The following is a 14,051-nucleotide window of genomic DNA, read 5'->3' on the forward strand; positions in this document are numbered from 1 at the left end:
GCTTGCAAGTCCAATGCAAAAAGACAGTTACTCACCTTTGTAACTGTTGTTCTTCGAGATGTGTTGCTCATATCCATTCCAATTAGGTGTGCGCGTGCCGCGTGCACGTTCGTCGGAAGATTTTTACCCTAGCAACACTCGGTGGGTCGGCTGGGCGCCCCCTGGAGTGGCGCCGCTATGGCGCCGGATATATACCCCTACCGACCCATCCGCCCCTCAGTTCCTTCTTGCCGGCTACTCCGACAGAGGGGAAGGAGGGCGGGTTTGGAGCAACACATCTCGTAGAACAACAGTTACAAAGGTGAGTAACCGTCTTTTCTTCTTCGAGTGCTTGCTCATATCGATTCCAATTAGGTGATTCCCAAGCCTTAAGTAGGCGGTGGGGTCGGAGTGAGATGTCGCAGAATGCAAAAGTGCTGAGCCAAAGGCTGCATCATCTCTGGACAGTTGGACCGGTGCATAATATGGGGCAAAGGTGTGGACTGAGGACCAGGTAGCTGCGCGACCTATCTCCTGGAAGGGCACGTGAGCCAGGAAGGCAGCAGAAGAAGCCCGCACCCTGGTGGGACGTGCAGTGAGGTGGCTTGATGGAACATGGGCCAAGTCACAGCCGGTGTGGATGCGCGACGTCACCCAAGATGAAATCCTCTGGGAGGAGACAGGTAGGCCCTTCATTCGGTCTGCCAGTACGGCGAAGAGTTGGGGCGTTTTACGAAAGAGCTTTGACCGCTCAATATAAAATGCGAGCGGCCTACGGACGTGTAGGGAGTGCAATTGTTGCTCCCTTTGCGATGAGTGTGGCTTTGGAAAGAAGACCAGAAGGAAAATATCCTGGTTGATATGAAAGGCTGACCCACCTTAGGGAGGGAGGCCGGCTGTGGTGACAACTGCACCTTGTCCTTGTGAAACACCGTATACGGTGGGTCCACCATGAGAGCTTGAAGCTCCGAGACTCGTCTGGCTGATGCAATTGCTACGTGGAAAACTGTCTTCCAGGATAGGTATAGCAGTGACCAGGTTGCCAGTGGCTTGAATGGGGCAGTCATAAGTCTGGTTAGAACCAGGTTGAGGACCCAGGTTTGGGCGGGGTGGCAAACTTGGGGGTATAAGTGCTCCAAGCACTTGAGGAACCTAGAAACCATAGGGTGCGAGAATACGGAGCGGCCCCTCTCCCCTGGGTGGAAGGTAGAGATGGCTGCCAAATGTACCCTCAATGATGACACCCCCAGGCCCTGCCGTTTGAGAGACCAGAGGTAGTCCAAGATGGAATGGATCGGGACCTCGGTGGGAGTAACATTGTACGTTTCGCACCAGCAGGAGAAACGCTTCCATGTGGCCAGATATGTTAACTGAGTGGAAGGTTTCCTACCACCCAGGAGAACCTGTTGAACTGAGACAGAGCAACGTAACTCGGATCAGTTTAGCCACGCAGCAGCCATGCTGTGAGGTGCAGGGATTGCAGGTCTGGGTGGTGAAGTCTACCGTGATCCTGCGTTATGAGGTCTGGGCAAAGAGGCAGGGGAATCGGGTTGGCTATCGACAAGTCTAGCAACATGGTGTACCAGTGCTGCCTGGGCCACGCTGGAGCGATCATGATTGGGTGCGCTCTGTCCTTGCGGAGTTTTAGCAGGACTGTGTGAACCAGCGGGAACGGTGGAAAAGCGTACAGCAGTTTGCTCGTCCACGGTATCAGAAAAGCATCCAAGATCGAGCCCAGGGAGAGGCCTTGGAATGAACAGAACGTCTGGCACTTCCTGGTCTCGCGAGAAGCGGAGAGGTCTATGCGAGGAAAGCCCCACTTCCGGAAAACGGAATGGAAAACGTCCGGATGAATCGACCACTCGTGAGACAAGAAGGATCTGCTGAGGCGATCCGCCAGAGTGTTCCGGACCCCTGGGAGAAAGGACGCTACCAGGCCTATCGATTGGGCTATGCAGAAGTCCGAGAGCTGGATAACTTCCTGCAAAGAGGGGAGGACCGTGCTCCTCTCTGCTTGTTTATGTAATACATGGCCGCTGTGTTGTCTGTGAACACTGAGACACAACAGCCTTGTAGGTGCTGCTGAAACGCCTGGCACGCAAGGCAGACTGCTCTCAGCTCTCGGACATTGCTGTGCAAGGGCAGCTCTTGAGGTGACCAAAGACCCTGAGTGCGAAACTGACGAAGGAGGGCACCCCAGCTGAGAGATGAGGCGTCCGTCGTGAGGGACACCGAGGGGTGAGGTGGATGGAACAGCATCCCTGCACACACCAGGGAGGGCGTTGACCACCAGTCGAGGGAGCCTAGGATGCTCGGGAGGAATCGAGATGATCATGTCTATGCTGTCTCTGCCCGGGTGGTACAGCGAGGTGAGCCACGACTGGAGTGGACGGAGGCGAAGCCTGGCATGTTTGGTTACGAACGTGCAGGCAGCCATGTGACCCAGGAGACCAAGGCACGTACGAGCCGAAGTTGTCAGGAAGTTCTGTAGACTTTGTATAATTATTACCATCGCCTGTAACCGAGGCTGAGGCAAGCAGGCTCTGGCGAGATTGGAGTCCAGGATGGCCCCAATGAATTCTATTCTCTGTGTGGGAATCAGAGTGGATTTCTCTATATTGATCATCAGGCCTAGATGCAGGAATAGGTCCTTGATGATGCCCACATGACTGGTAACTTGGGCCTCGGAGGTTCCTCGAATGAGCCAATCGTCTAGATACAGAAAATGTGTATCTGACAGCGGCGGAGGGAGGCGGCAAGTACAGCCATGCACTTTGAATACTCTTGGGGCTATAGAGAGGCCAAAAAAGGACCGTAAACTGGAAATGATGATGGTTGGCCAGAAACCGGAGGTACCTTCTGTGAGGAGGATAAATGGTGACGTGAAAATACGCACCCTTCATATCAAGGGCGGCATACCAGTCTCCAGGATCCAAGGATGGGATGAGAGTCCCATAGAATCATAGAATCTCAGGGTTGGAAGGGACCTCAGGAGGTCATCTAGTCCAACCCCCCGGATACCATGCGTTACTTCAGCTTTCTCATGAAGTTGTTGAGTTCCCTCAGGTCTAGGATAGGTCTGAGACCTCCGTTTGCCTTGGGGATTAGGAAATAGTGGGAGTAGAACCCTTGACCCTTTCATCCTTTGGTCCCTCCTCTATAGCTCTAATTGCGAGGAGCGGCCACACCTCTTGGAAGAGGAATTGCTCATGGGAGGTGGGGGACGAAATAAACTGGAAGTGGTCGGACAAGGGAGGGAACGGATCCTGGGTAATAACTGGTACGCCGTCCTCGGGCATGCCTTCAAAAGTCAGGGTTTTGCCCCATTGGTGGTTTAGAGGGTCCCTGATTTTGGCCCCCTTAGGGCCCTGACTGACGCCTACGAATGAGCCTCGGCCATGCCTGCTGGCAAAGTCCTGTCTTTGTGTAGACGCAGGGTAAGGGCGGTGAGGCTTGGGACGGAACGGTCGGCGCTGAGTCACTGGCGTGTGCATGCCGAGAGAGCGCATAGTGACCCTGCTGTCCTTTAGGCTTTGCAGCCTAGGGTCTTTTATTTTTTTTTTTGGAGAACAGGCCTTTGCTATCAAAGGGCAAGTCCTGTATAGCATGCAGCAGCTCTGGGGGAAGGCTTGACACCTGGAGCCATGAAATGCGCCTCATGGCAACACCCGAGGCCAGAGTCCTGGCAGCGGAGTCAGCTGCATCCAACGAGGCCTGGAGGGAAGTGCTCGCCACTTTCTTCCCTTCTTCGAGGTGGGCAGTAAACTCTTGACGGGAGTGCTGAGGAACCGACTCCGTAAATTTGCCCCCCCCCCCCGCCGTCCAGGTGTTGTAATTGTAGTGGCTAAGCAGGGCTTGCCGGTTTGCTACGCAGAGTTGGAGGGCCTCTGCCGAGTACACCTTAGGCCCAGTAAGACCATTCACCTAGCCTCCTTCGATTTAGGGGCTGGTGCCTGCTGGCCATGGCGTTCCGTCTCATTGATGGACGGGACGACAAGGGAGCAGGGGGGAGGATGTACATATAGGTACTCGAGCCCACTGGAGGGTACGATGTACTTGCGTTCGACTCCCCTGCCCGCGGGCGGGATAGTGGCTGGAGACTGCCAGGTGGTATCTGCATTGGCTTGGATCATCCGAATGAATGGTAGGGCCACTCTAGTGGGGGCATCAGCCGACAGAATGTCTAAGACCGGATCCTCTATGTCCGAGCTTTCCTCCACTTGGAGGTTCATATTGAGTGCCACCCGTCTCAGGAGATCCTGATGGGCCCTCAAGTCGATTGGAGGAGGGCCCGAAGAGGACGCTCCTGGCACCGCCTCATCTGGGGAGGAGGAAAAAGAAAGGTCAGGGCACAAGTGGGTCCTGTGTGGGCTCGTGCTCCTGGACGACCTCCTGTTCCGGTGCTAACTGTCGCCTGTGGCACCCAGTGGTCTGACGGAACAGAGGGAGATGGTATCACAGGTACGCCTTTGGCCTGGTGGTACGCCCAAGGTGTCCAGAATGACCACTGATAGGGGTCCTGGAAGACTCTGGTGGGCACATCCGAAACACAGTACTGTGCATATGAAGTGTCCGCGCGGGACGACACTGATGCATGTGGGGATGGCCATGGAGGAGCTGAAAAGCCCTTGGTAGAGTCTCCCTCTGTAGCTGACGTCGCTCGACGCGGCACCGGGGATCGGTACCGGGCGGGAGCGAGAACGGGACCTGCCACCGGAGCAGTGCTGGGAGGTCAACCGAGATCTCCAGGCTCGATGTCGGGAGTGGCTACGGGAGTCCCAGTGCCTGGAGCAGTGCCTGGAGCTGAATCGGTGACGAGTGTACCGGGCCGGCGAACGGGATGCTGACCGGTGCCGTGAGTATGGCCGGTACTGAAGTGGAGAACGTTGCCGGGACTGCGAGCGGCGTCGGGACCTGGATTGGCGACAGGACCGAGAACGTCTGCGGTACCGCGATCGTGAATGGTGCCGCTCTGCGGTGCCGACAGAGGGTGGTCTGATCAAGGCAGGCTTGCTGATCAACTGTATAACCCGCACCGGCGGTGCCGGGGGTTGAGGCAGCGCAGGCGCTGTCATTGCAATCAACTCCCTTGCCGTGGAAAATGTCTCCAGTGTGGAAATAGTGAGCTCAACCATGGCTCGCACCAGGGAGCTTTCAGGCACCAGACTCGACGGCTCTTGCGTGGCTGGAATCGACGGTGCCGATATTGTCGGTGCCACTGCAGGTATCGGAGCTGGGCGATCCAACTTAGTATAGCGCTCGGGCTGCAGAGCAGGCGGCTCTGACGCAGCCGGAGTCTTGTGCCTCTTCACCCTCAGGGATAGGGATCGGTGCCGAGCGGACTTTGGTGCTGGTGACGGTCGGTGCCGAGAGACCTTGGCGGTACCGGCGCGATCCGGTGCCGAGGGAGCTCTTCTTGAAGACTGACCAGCGCTCGGTGCCGAAGGCGGAGGAGTAAGAGATGCCTCTCTCAGGAGCTGCTTGAGACGAAAGTCCCACTCCCCATTTTGTTCTCGGCTTAAAGGCCTTACAAATGCAGCACTTATCTGTTAGGTGAGGCCTGGTCTACACTTCGCGTTTAAACTGGTTTTAGGAGCATTTAACCGATTTAACGCCAGACCCATCCACATTAAGAGGCCCTTATATTGATATAAAGGGCTCTTTAAACCGGTTTCTGTACTCCTCCCCAACGAGAGGAGTAGCGCTTATATTGGTATTACCATATTGGATTAGGGTTAGTGTGGCCCCAAATCGACGGTATTGGCCTCCGGGCGGTATCCCACAGTGCACCACTGACCGCTCTGGACAGCAATCAGAACTCGGATGCACTGGCCAGGTAGACAGGAAAAGCCCCGCGAACTTTTAAATATAACTTCCAGCTTGCCCAGCGTGGAGCTCTGATCTGCATGGGTGGCGATGCGGTCCCAAATCCAAAAAGAGCTCCAGCATGGACCGTACGGATGTGATCGCTGTATAGGCAGACAAATCTGTTCTATCAGAGCTCCGCTACAGAAGACGAAATTCCAAAGCATTTTAAAAAAATCTCCAGACAGAGGCCATAGCAGGGACTCAGCACACTCCTGCGTGACAAGCGTAACGGAAAGCCAAAGAATCAAATGGACGCTCATGAAGGGAGGGAGGGGGGACTGAGGACTCAAGCTATCCCACAGTTCCTGCAGTCTCCGAAAAGCATTTGCATTCTTGGCTGAGCTCCCAATGCCTGTAGGGTCAAACACATTGTCTGTGGTAGTTCAGGGCATAGCTCGTCAATTTACCCCCTCCACCCACCCCCAGAAGTAAAAGGGGGAAAAAAATCATCTCTTGGCTCTTTTAAATGTCTACTGAATGCTGCTGGTAGACGTGATGCTGCGGCACTCAATTGCAGTATCCTCTTTCCCCCTCCCTGGTGGCAGATGGTGCAATATGACTGATATCCGTCCTCATCATCAGCCCGTGAGTGCTCCTGTCCGGCCTCAGGTGAGGTCAGCCGGGGGCGCCTGGGTAAAAAACTCCTGATCATTCCCAGTAGATGGTACAGAACGGCTGGTAACCATCTTCATCATAACAATAGGGGGCTGAGCTCCATCAGCCCCCACCCTTCATGTGTAAAGAAAAGATTCTGTACTACCTGGACTATCATAGCAGCTGGATGCTGGGCTCCTCTCCCCCACACTGCTTAATGTCCTGCCTGGACTATCATAGCAGCTGGAGGCTGCCTTCCCCTCATTTGATCTCACTAACAAGTCACTGTTTCTTATTCCTGCATTCTTTATTACTTCATCACACAAATGGGGGGACACTGCAACGGTAGCCGAGGAAGGCTGGGGGAGGAGGGAATCAACAGGTGGGGTTGTTGCAGGGGCACCCCCTGTGAATGGCATGCAGCTCATCATTTCTGCGGGATCTGACACGGAGTGGCTGTGCTCTCTGGTTCTCTGATACACTGGTTCTCTAGTACACTTGCCCCATATTCTAGGCAGGACTGATTCTATTTTTAGATACCATAAAGGAGGGATTGACTCGGGGAGTCATTCCCATTTTTGTCTTTTGCGCCCCTGGCCGATCTCAGCCAGGGGCACCTATGACAGCAGCAGATGGTACAGCACAGAAGGACTGGTAACCATCATCTCATTGCCAATTTACAGTGGCATGGTAGATGGTACAGAACAGCTGATAACCATCTCTGCTATCATGCAAAAGCAAATGAATGCTGCTGTGTAGCGCTGCTGAATCGCCTCTGTCAGCGGCATTTAGTACACATATGGTGACAGTGACAAAAGGCAAAACAGGCTCCATGGTTGCCATGCTAATGGCGTCTGCCAGGGCAATCCAGGGAAAAAGGGCGCGAAATGATTGTCTGCCGTTGCTTTCCCAGAGGAAGGAATGACTGATGACATTTACCCAGAATCACCCTCGACAATGATTTTTGCCCCATCAGGCACAGGGATCTCAACCCAGAATTCCAAGGGGCGGGGGAGACTGCGGGAACTATGGGATAGCTGCGGAATAGCTACCCACAGTGCAATGCTCCAGAAATCGATGCTAGCCTCGGATCATGGACGCACACCTCCGAATTAATGTGCTTAGTGTGGCTGCGTGCACTCGATTTTATACAATCTGTTTTACTAAACCGGTTTATGTAAAATCGGAATAATCCCGTAGTGTAGACATACCCTGAGATTCCCCGAGGCACTTAAGACAGGAGTCGTGGGGATCTCTTGTCGGCATCAGCTTGTGGCAGGCCGAGCACGGTTTGAAACTCAGTGAACCGGGCATAGGCCGCGGCACCGGGTGCAGGGAAGGTGATAATCCCCGAACCGCTGTGAACTATATACACTAACTATACTACAAACGAATAAAGTTAACTACAACTATATAAATCTGAACTATATACACAAGAATTAACGAGAGAACTACGAGTAGCTAGGGAAGTGGAGGTCAGCTAAGCCGCGCTCCACTGTTCCAACGACCGACACGGGCGGTAAGAAGGAACTGAGGGGCGGATGGGTCAGCAGTGGTATATATCCGGCGCCATAGCGGCGCCACTCCAGGGGGTACCCAGCTGACCCACCGAGTGTTGCTAGGGTAAAAATCTTCTGATGAACGAACATGCGGCGCGCGCACACCTAATTGGAATTGATATGAGCAAGCACTCGAAGAAGAACCTGTGGGCGCTCCCCTTCCCCAGCCCTGGGCCAACCCCCTGCTTAAGCAGAGCTGCCACCCCAGACTGCCAGATGCCCCCTGTAGCCGCCACTGAGCATGGGCAGCAGTTATCATAGGCAGGGGGAGTTTGTGCCTCCCCAAACAGCCTGGCACGCCCCACCCATGCGCCACCCCAGGGCCAGGCCCCTCCTACAGTTCCCAGCACTCTGCCCTGGCTGGGCCAGGCTGGGTGGGGCTGGCCTGCCTGCCTTCTGGAGGGACTCGGGGCAGGTGATGCTGGGGCCATGGTGCCTTACCAGCGCTTGGATCACATCGCCTGGTGCACTGGGGCTGGGGGCGCTGCTGCCTGGCGCTCCGTGGCTGGCCGCCTGGCACATCGGGGCTGGTGCATTGTCCCCTGGCTGCCTGGCGCTGGGGATGGAGGCCATGGTGGGGGTGCTCTGGACTCCTGTGCGAGAGGAGAGAGAAGGGGAGAGAAAGAGAAGGGCAGAAAGGGAGGGGCAAAGTTTTGGGCACAAGGTGGGGTCTGGGGACTAGCCTCCCCCAAAAGCCAGGTAACTGGCCGCCCACATAGCTGAGGCTTTCCATCAACAGCTGAGCAGCTGCTGGTCTTCCTGCCATCTTGGCAGGGATGCTAATCATGGTTACTCTGGTAACTGGACTTTTAGTGCTGACTGGACATTGCCAGGTCCCCTTTTCACCGGACATTCCAGTAAAAAACTGGACACCTGGCAACCCCAGTCCCTGCTTCGATATTCTGTATCATAGAATCATAGAATCTCAGGGTTGGAAGGGACCTCAGGAGGTATCTAGTCCAACCCACCTGCTCAAAGCAGGACCAATCCCCAACTAAATCATCCCAGCCAGGGCTTTGTCAAGCCTGACCTTAAAAACCTCTAATGGAGGTGATTCCACCACCTCCCTAGGTAACACATCCCAGTGCTTCACTAGAATGGGTTACCCAGGGAGGTGGTGGAATCTCCTTCCTTAGAGGTTTTTACCCTAGCTGGGTATTCTTCTGTCTCCAGTGGAGCCTTAGGGTTCAGATATTAGACTGTGAATGTAACCCACATGCCAAATAGGGAGATATCTCTGAAAAAGATCTAAAGCAAAGCGAGAAAAGGAATAAGTTGTGTATAGGACATTATTGCTAGGCAGATGCGCAGTTAGCATCACACACCCAGAAATTTTGAAACTGGGTGTAGCAGTTTTGAGCATGCTCATTAGGCTCCCTGTAGCTGGACTCATAAACTCCATTGAAAGCCTGTAGTCAGGGCAGCTGCTTTACAAAAAAACATGTGACCTGCATGGTCTGGGAGAAGCTCAGATCCAGGAGCAAAAAGCAAGCTGCTTTCTTGTAACTCTGAATTTTGCAGCAAGTTAGTGCTATGGTTAACTTTCCAGCATAGAACCACAAAGCCCTGTTATTAAAAAAAGGGAGAGAAAACTAACGTCTTTCCTTTTAATTCGATACCTTAAATGTTATTTAATTTTAGTCAAATTGTCTTAACCAGTCTGGTTCACCAGTTCACTTCTAATTTAAATGTAATAATAAAGAAAAAGTTCATCTATATTTTGGTATTGTCAGTTTTTCTATTTGTTTGTAAATGGTTTTTCATTCATATACAGTACTTGATACTAATTCATTCATTTATTTATTAGGTAACTACATAATTTCACGGTCCAGCAGAGGTGAAGAAGTGTGCATGAATTCCAAGTAAAATTTTCTGCACAGAAGAGAAAAAAGAAAGATATTTTACAGTGCTTTTCAGAAATCTGTATAAAGTTTATAAACCAAATATCTTATGTAAAACTGAGGGGATCTCAATCTAAGCTTTTAGAACTCTGTTACATCTCACTTTTTGTGAAAACTAACCTGGTTAAATTTAATTTTTCTTTTATTTACATTTGTACATAACTAAAATAATATATGCAAATTAAAAAACAGCCTTTTTATTTAGTAAAAATTGAGCTACTATTTTTATCATTATAAAATATTATAATGTTAATTCCTAAAAAAATAGTTCATTCCTTTAAAATGAATTGTATAAAGATTAACCCAGTGCAATAATTTCTGAAAATCCTCAATAATTAATTTTTGGCTCTGCATGTGCTCGTCTATAAAAATTGTGTTAAAGCACTTAACAACGAAAACACACAGATCCTGCCAGCACAGTAACGCAGTTACAGTATTTTGGTGATTCACACCATAATTTACAGATTATCATCATTTTAAGTACAAAACCTGTTTTTAAGTTGGCTCCTCACTGTGTGAATCCCACAAAGCCAGACAGCTCTTATTACTATTATTATTAGCACTGTGGTAGCACCTAGGACCCCAGTCATAGACCAGGATCCCATTGTGCTAGGCGCTGTACAAACTCAGAACATGAAGACAGTAACCACAGTGTAGATCAGCAACATGGCTTGAATCTTTAAGTATCAAATACCCAGTTCAGACCCTTGTTATCTGAACCACATGAGTAATTACCAGGTTCTTTTAAAAACAGCTAGTGGAGAAGGACGTGACAAACCCTTTCTCAAAGGGTTACACAAGTATTCACTTGTCAGCAGTAGAATATGGTTGATCAAGAATCGGCTCTGGGAGAGGAGTGGGGCTTATATTGAATAGAAATATGAGAACCCAGCCTGTGTTAGTCACTCTGAAAAGTGGTGTGGTGCAGTAAATGACTAGAATGGAGTTTGTTCTTAGAGACCTGGGTTCTAGGCAGAGCCATAACTAGGAATTTCAGTACCTGGAGTGAGCGTGCCTTCGCCCAAGATTATTTGGTTGTGTGCCCAAGCTAGACAGGTTTGGTGACCTCCTGAAGTGAGTCAGAGAATGAAAGCGGTGCGCCTTCCTCTAGTCTGGCTATGTGGGGCTGGCTGGATCGACCCCTGACGCATGGGGCTTTACATGTCACCTCTGTTCCCACTGCTGCATTTTTCCACCTCCACAGCTTTATGCCCATGGCGATTGTCCTTCTCACCCTGCCCTGGTTATGGCCCTAGTCCTCTCTCTCTCTCTCTCTCTCTCTCTCTCTCTCTCTCTCTCTCTCTCTCGTGCACGTATTTTTAGTCCTTTTGCCATGCCACATTTTTTGTCATCAAATTAAAATTCAGCAGCTTCATAATTGCATACAAATATAATGTTACCATTTTTAAGTACTTTTTATATGTCATGCATTGACCTAAATTGGTACTCTTGGAATTCCCATTATAGAAGCAAAGATATATTCAAATATGAACCATACCTTGATTGGATCTTTCTGCTGGAAGAATATATAGAAAAGTGAGACATTCCCCAAGGGAAAAAAATCATTTAAATGCCCATTTTCCAGCACCATGTCATACTTTCCAGAAGTACAAACTGTACAATCAATACACCAAACAGTCCATCACTGGCTAAAGATTATAACTCAGGTCTTGTTTCATTAAAACTCACTCAACATACAATATATTCACCATTTTTTACATTGTCAACATACAAAATACAAATGTCTTTAACACAACCCTAGCTATGGTGTAACTACTGGTGCATCCTAATCCAGACAGATCCCAGCCCCCAGTTATGTTTTCTTTCCATGGCCAATAGTGTCAGTTCCGTGCAATGACAAAACATAAGACTTCCCATTGCAGAGGGTGGGAGGAAGGCTTTTGAGGCTAGTGCCTAGGGCTTGGTAGATTTCTGGGTTCTATTCCCAGCTGTGCCACTGACTCACTGTGTGAGTTTTGGTAAGTCACCTCCTGTCTGTAGGCTTCAGTTTCCCCTTCTAAAGTCAGGACAAATAACATCTGGGTTCTTCAAAAGGGTGTTAAGAACCAGTGCAAACATGGAAATGACAACAAACTAGTGTGTGCACAGACCCAGTGTCTGACCCCACAGTATTAAAGCAGCATATACAGCATCCAAAAGAAAACCATGAATTAAACAAGTCAGTGTACAGAAGAAACAACATTATTGCCAAATAAAGAAAAATGTAAACAGCACTGCCATTGCCAATAGGGTTACCACCTACCCAGGATTTGACCAGCCTGGCCAGTTTTTTATGGATTTGCCAGTTGACAGGAAAATAATGTATTCTGTCGGGTTTCTTTTATATAGGTCTAAAGCATGGGTAGTGGGTATAATAGGCCAGGGGAAGCTAAGCGTCCCCTAACTCATGCCATGGCTCTGCCCACGCTCCGCCCCAATGCCCTGCCATCACTCCCCTATCCCCTGAAGCCTGCGGGACTCAGCTTGGGCCAGCAGCCTAGAGTATGGGGCTCGATTTGGCCAGCAGCTCAAGCCGGCAGGTGGCCAGGGGCGACTCAGGCTGTCCAGAGGCCTGGTGGTTGGGCTGGTGTATGGACCAGCTGGCAGCCCAGGGGTCAGGTCAACTCAGGTCAGCTGGCAGCCTGGGACTCGGGGTGGCCAATGGCCTGGAGCAGCTGGGGCAGGTGGGACGGATCAGCTGGCAGCCTGGGTCTCGGGGCAGCTGGGATGGGTGGGCCAGTGCTCTGGGCAGTTCAGCTGGGGCTCGTATTGCTGCAATGGTCAGGGGTAGGGCTCCAGCGGGCAAGGGAGGGGGGCAGAAGGGGCAGGGTAGGGGCGGAGCCTCAGGTGGAAGGGGCAGAGCTGGAGGGCTAACCTCCCCGAGGGGTTGGGATCATGCGCCATCCTGGTCTCAAGACATGTATTATTATCACAATACACTGGGATATCAAATGTTAAAAGTTTCTGTGTCCAGCTAAAGATGCTGTCGTGTTCCCATGTCTGCAGTTAAAGCAATAACAGAGCAAAACTGTAGAAAATACAGCCGACCAACATGCAAGCACCTCATACGTGTGTGGTTTTGAGTCACACGAGGGTGAGGAGACGTGTGATATTGTCAATCTTCTCTATAAGCGTTATCTCTCTAGACACTATAAATGGCTGTTGAAGTGGGCGACTTGTGGAGTTGCCTTGGGGTTGGGATTATAGCACTGTTGCTTTCTGGGGCGATGGGTGCCAGATATTTTGCATTTCAAAGGTGGTCACCCTAACTGCCAAACACACACTGAGTAAAAACCAATAGAAAAATGAATTAATAATCCAGTTTGCTCACCTTGCTGCCTCTGCTCCTGCTCGCTGCATCTTCAGGGGCCTGGGCTGCAATTCCCTGCCATCCCCTGACATCTCAGGTTCAAGGGCTTCTGCTTCTGCTCCAGGGCAGACACAGGGATGGGGCACGGCCTGCTTTCCTCCAGCAGTGTGTGTGTCCATTGTTGTGACTGCCACTGACCCCACTCCCCTCAGTCACATGTTACGGTGTTGGGGGGTCCTGACATGAGGGGCTCTCACTAGGATTCCTCATCCCAGCTATGGGTAGCTTCAGCTTCTCACTCACTCTGCTGTAGGGGAAATAGGGGAACACCTATGGGGGCAAGGCCCAAACCCACAGACATTCCCTTATCCCAGCAGTGGGGTTTATGAAAGAAACCAACCCCCCAAGGGATGACTTTGGGGGAGAGAAGGAATTTCAGGCAGCTTGTGGAATCCCCATTGTCGGAGGTTATTAAGAACAGGTGGGACAAACCCCCTGTTTCACTTGATCCTGCCTCCGTGCAGAGGGATCGATTTGATGACATCTTGAGGTCCCTTCCAGCCTGACATGTCTATGACTGTGCGATTACCAACTGCTGTTTGTGTTGCTAAGTGCTGCTGGTGCTGCAGAACTGGTAATGCTGCTAGTGTTGTCCTCAGAGCTCCAACAACAGCAGCACTAGCAGATGGTGCAGCATGTTGATTCATCAGACTTCAATGTTACTTTTAAGAATGAGCATAGGCTCAGTTCAGTGGCGAAGATGCTTGGCCAGGTTTATTGTCGACAAAACACGGTCATAATAGCTATATAAGAACTACAGATCCACTAACACATGTATGC

Source organism: Mauremys mutica, chromosome 15, assembly GCF_020497125.1.
Source record: "Mauremys mutica isolate MM-2020 ecotype Southern chromosome 15, ASM2049712v1, whole genome shotgun sequence".
Classification (NCBI taxonomy): Eukaryota; Metazoa; Chordata; order Testudines; family Geoemydidae; genus Mauremys; species Mauremys mutica.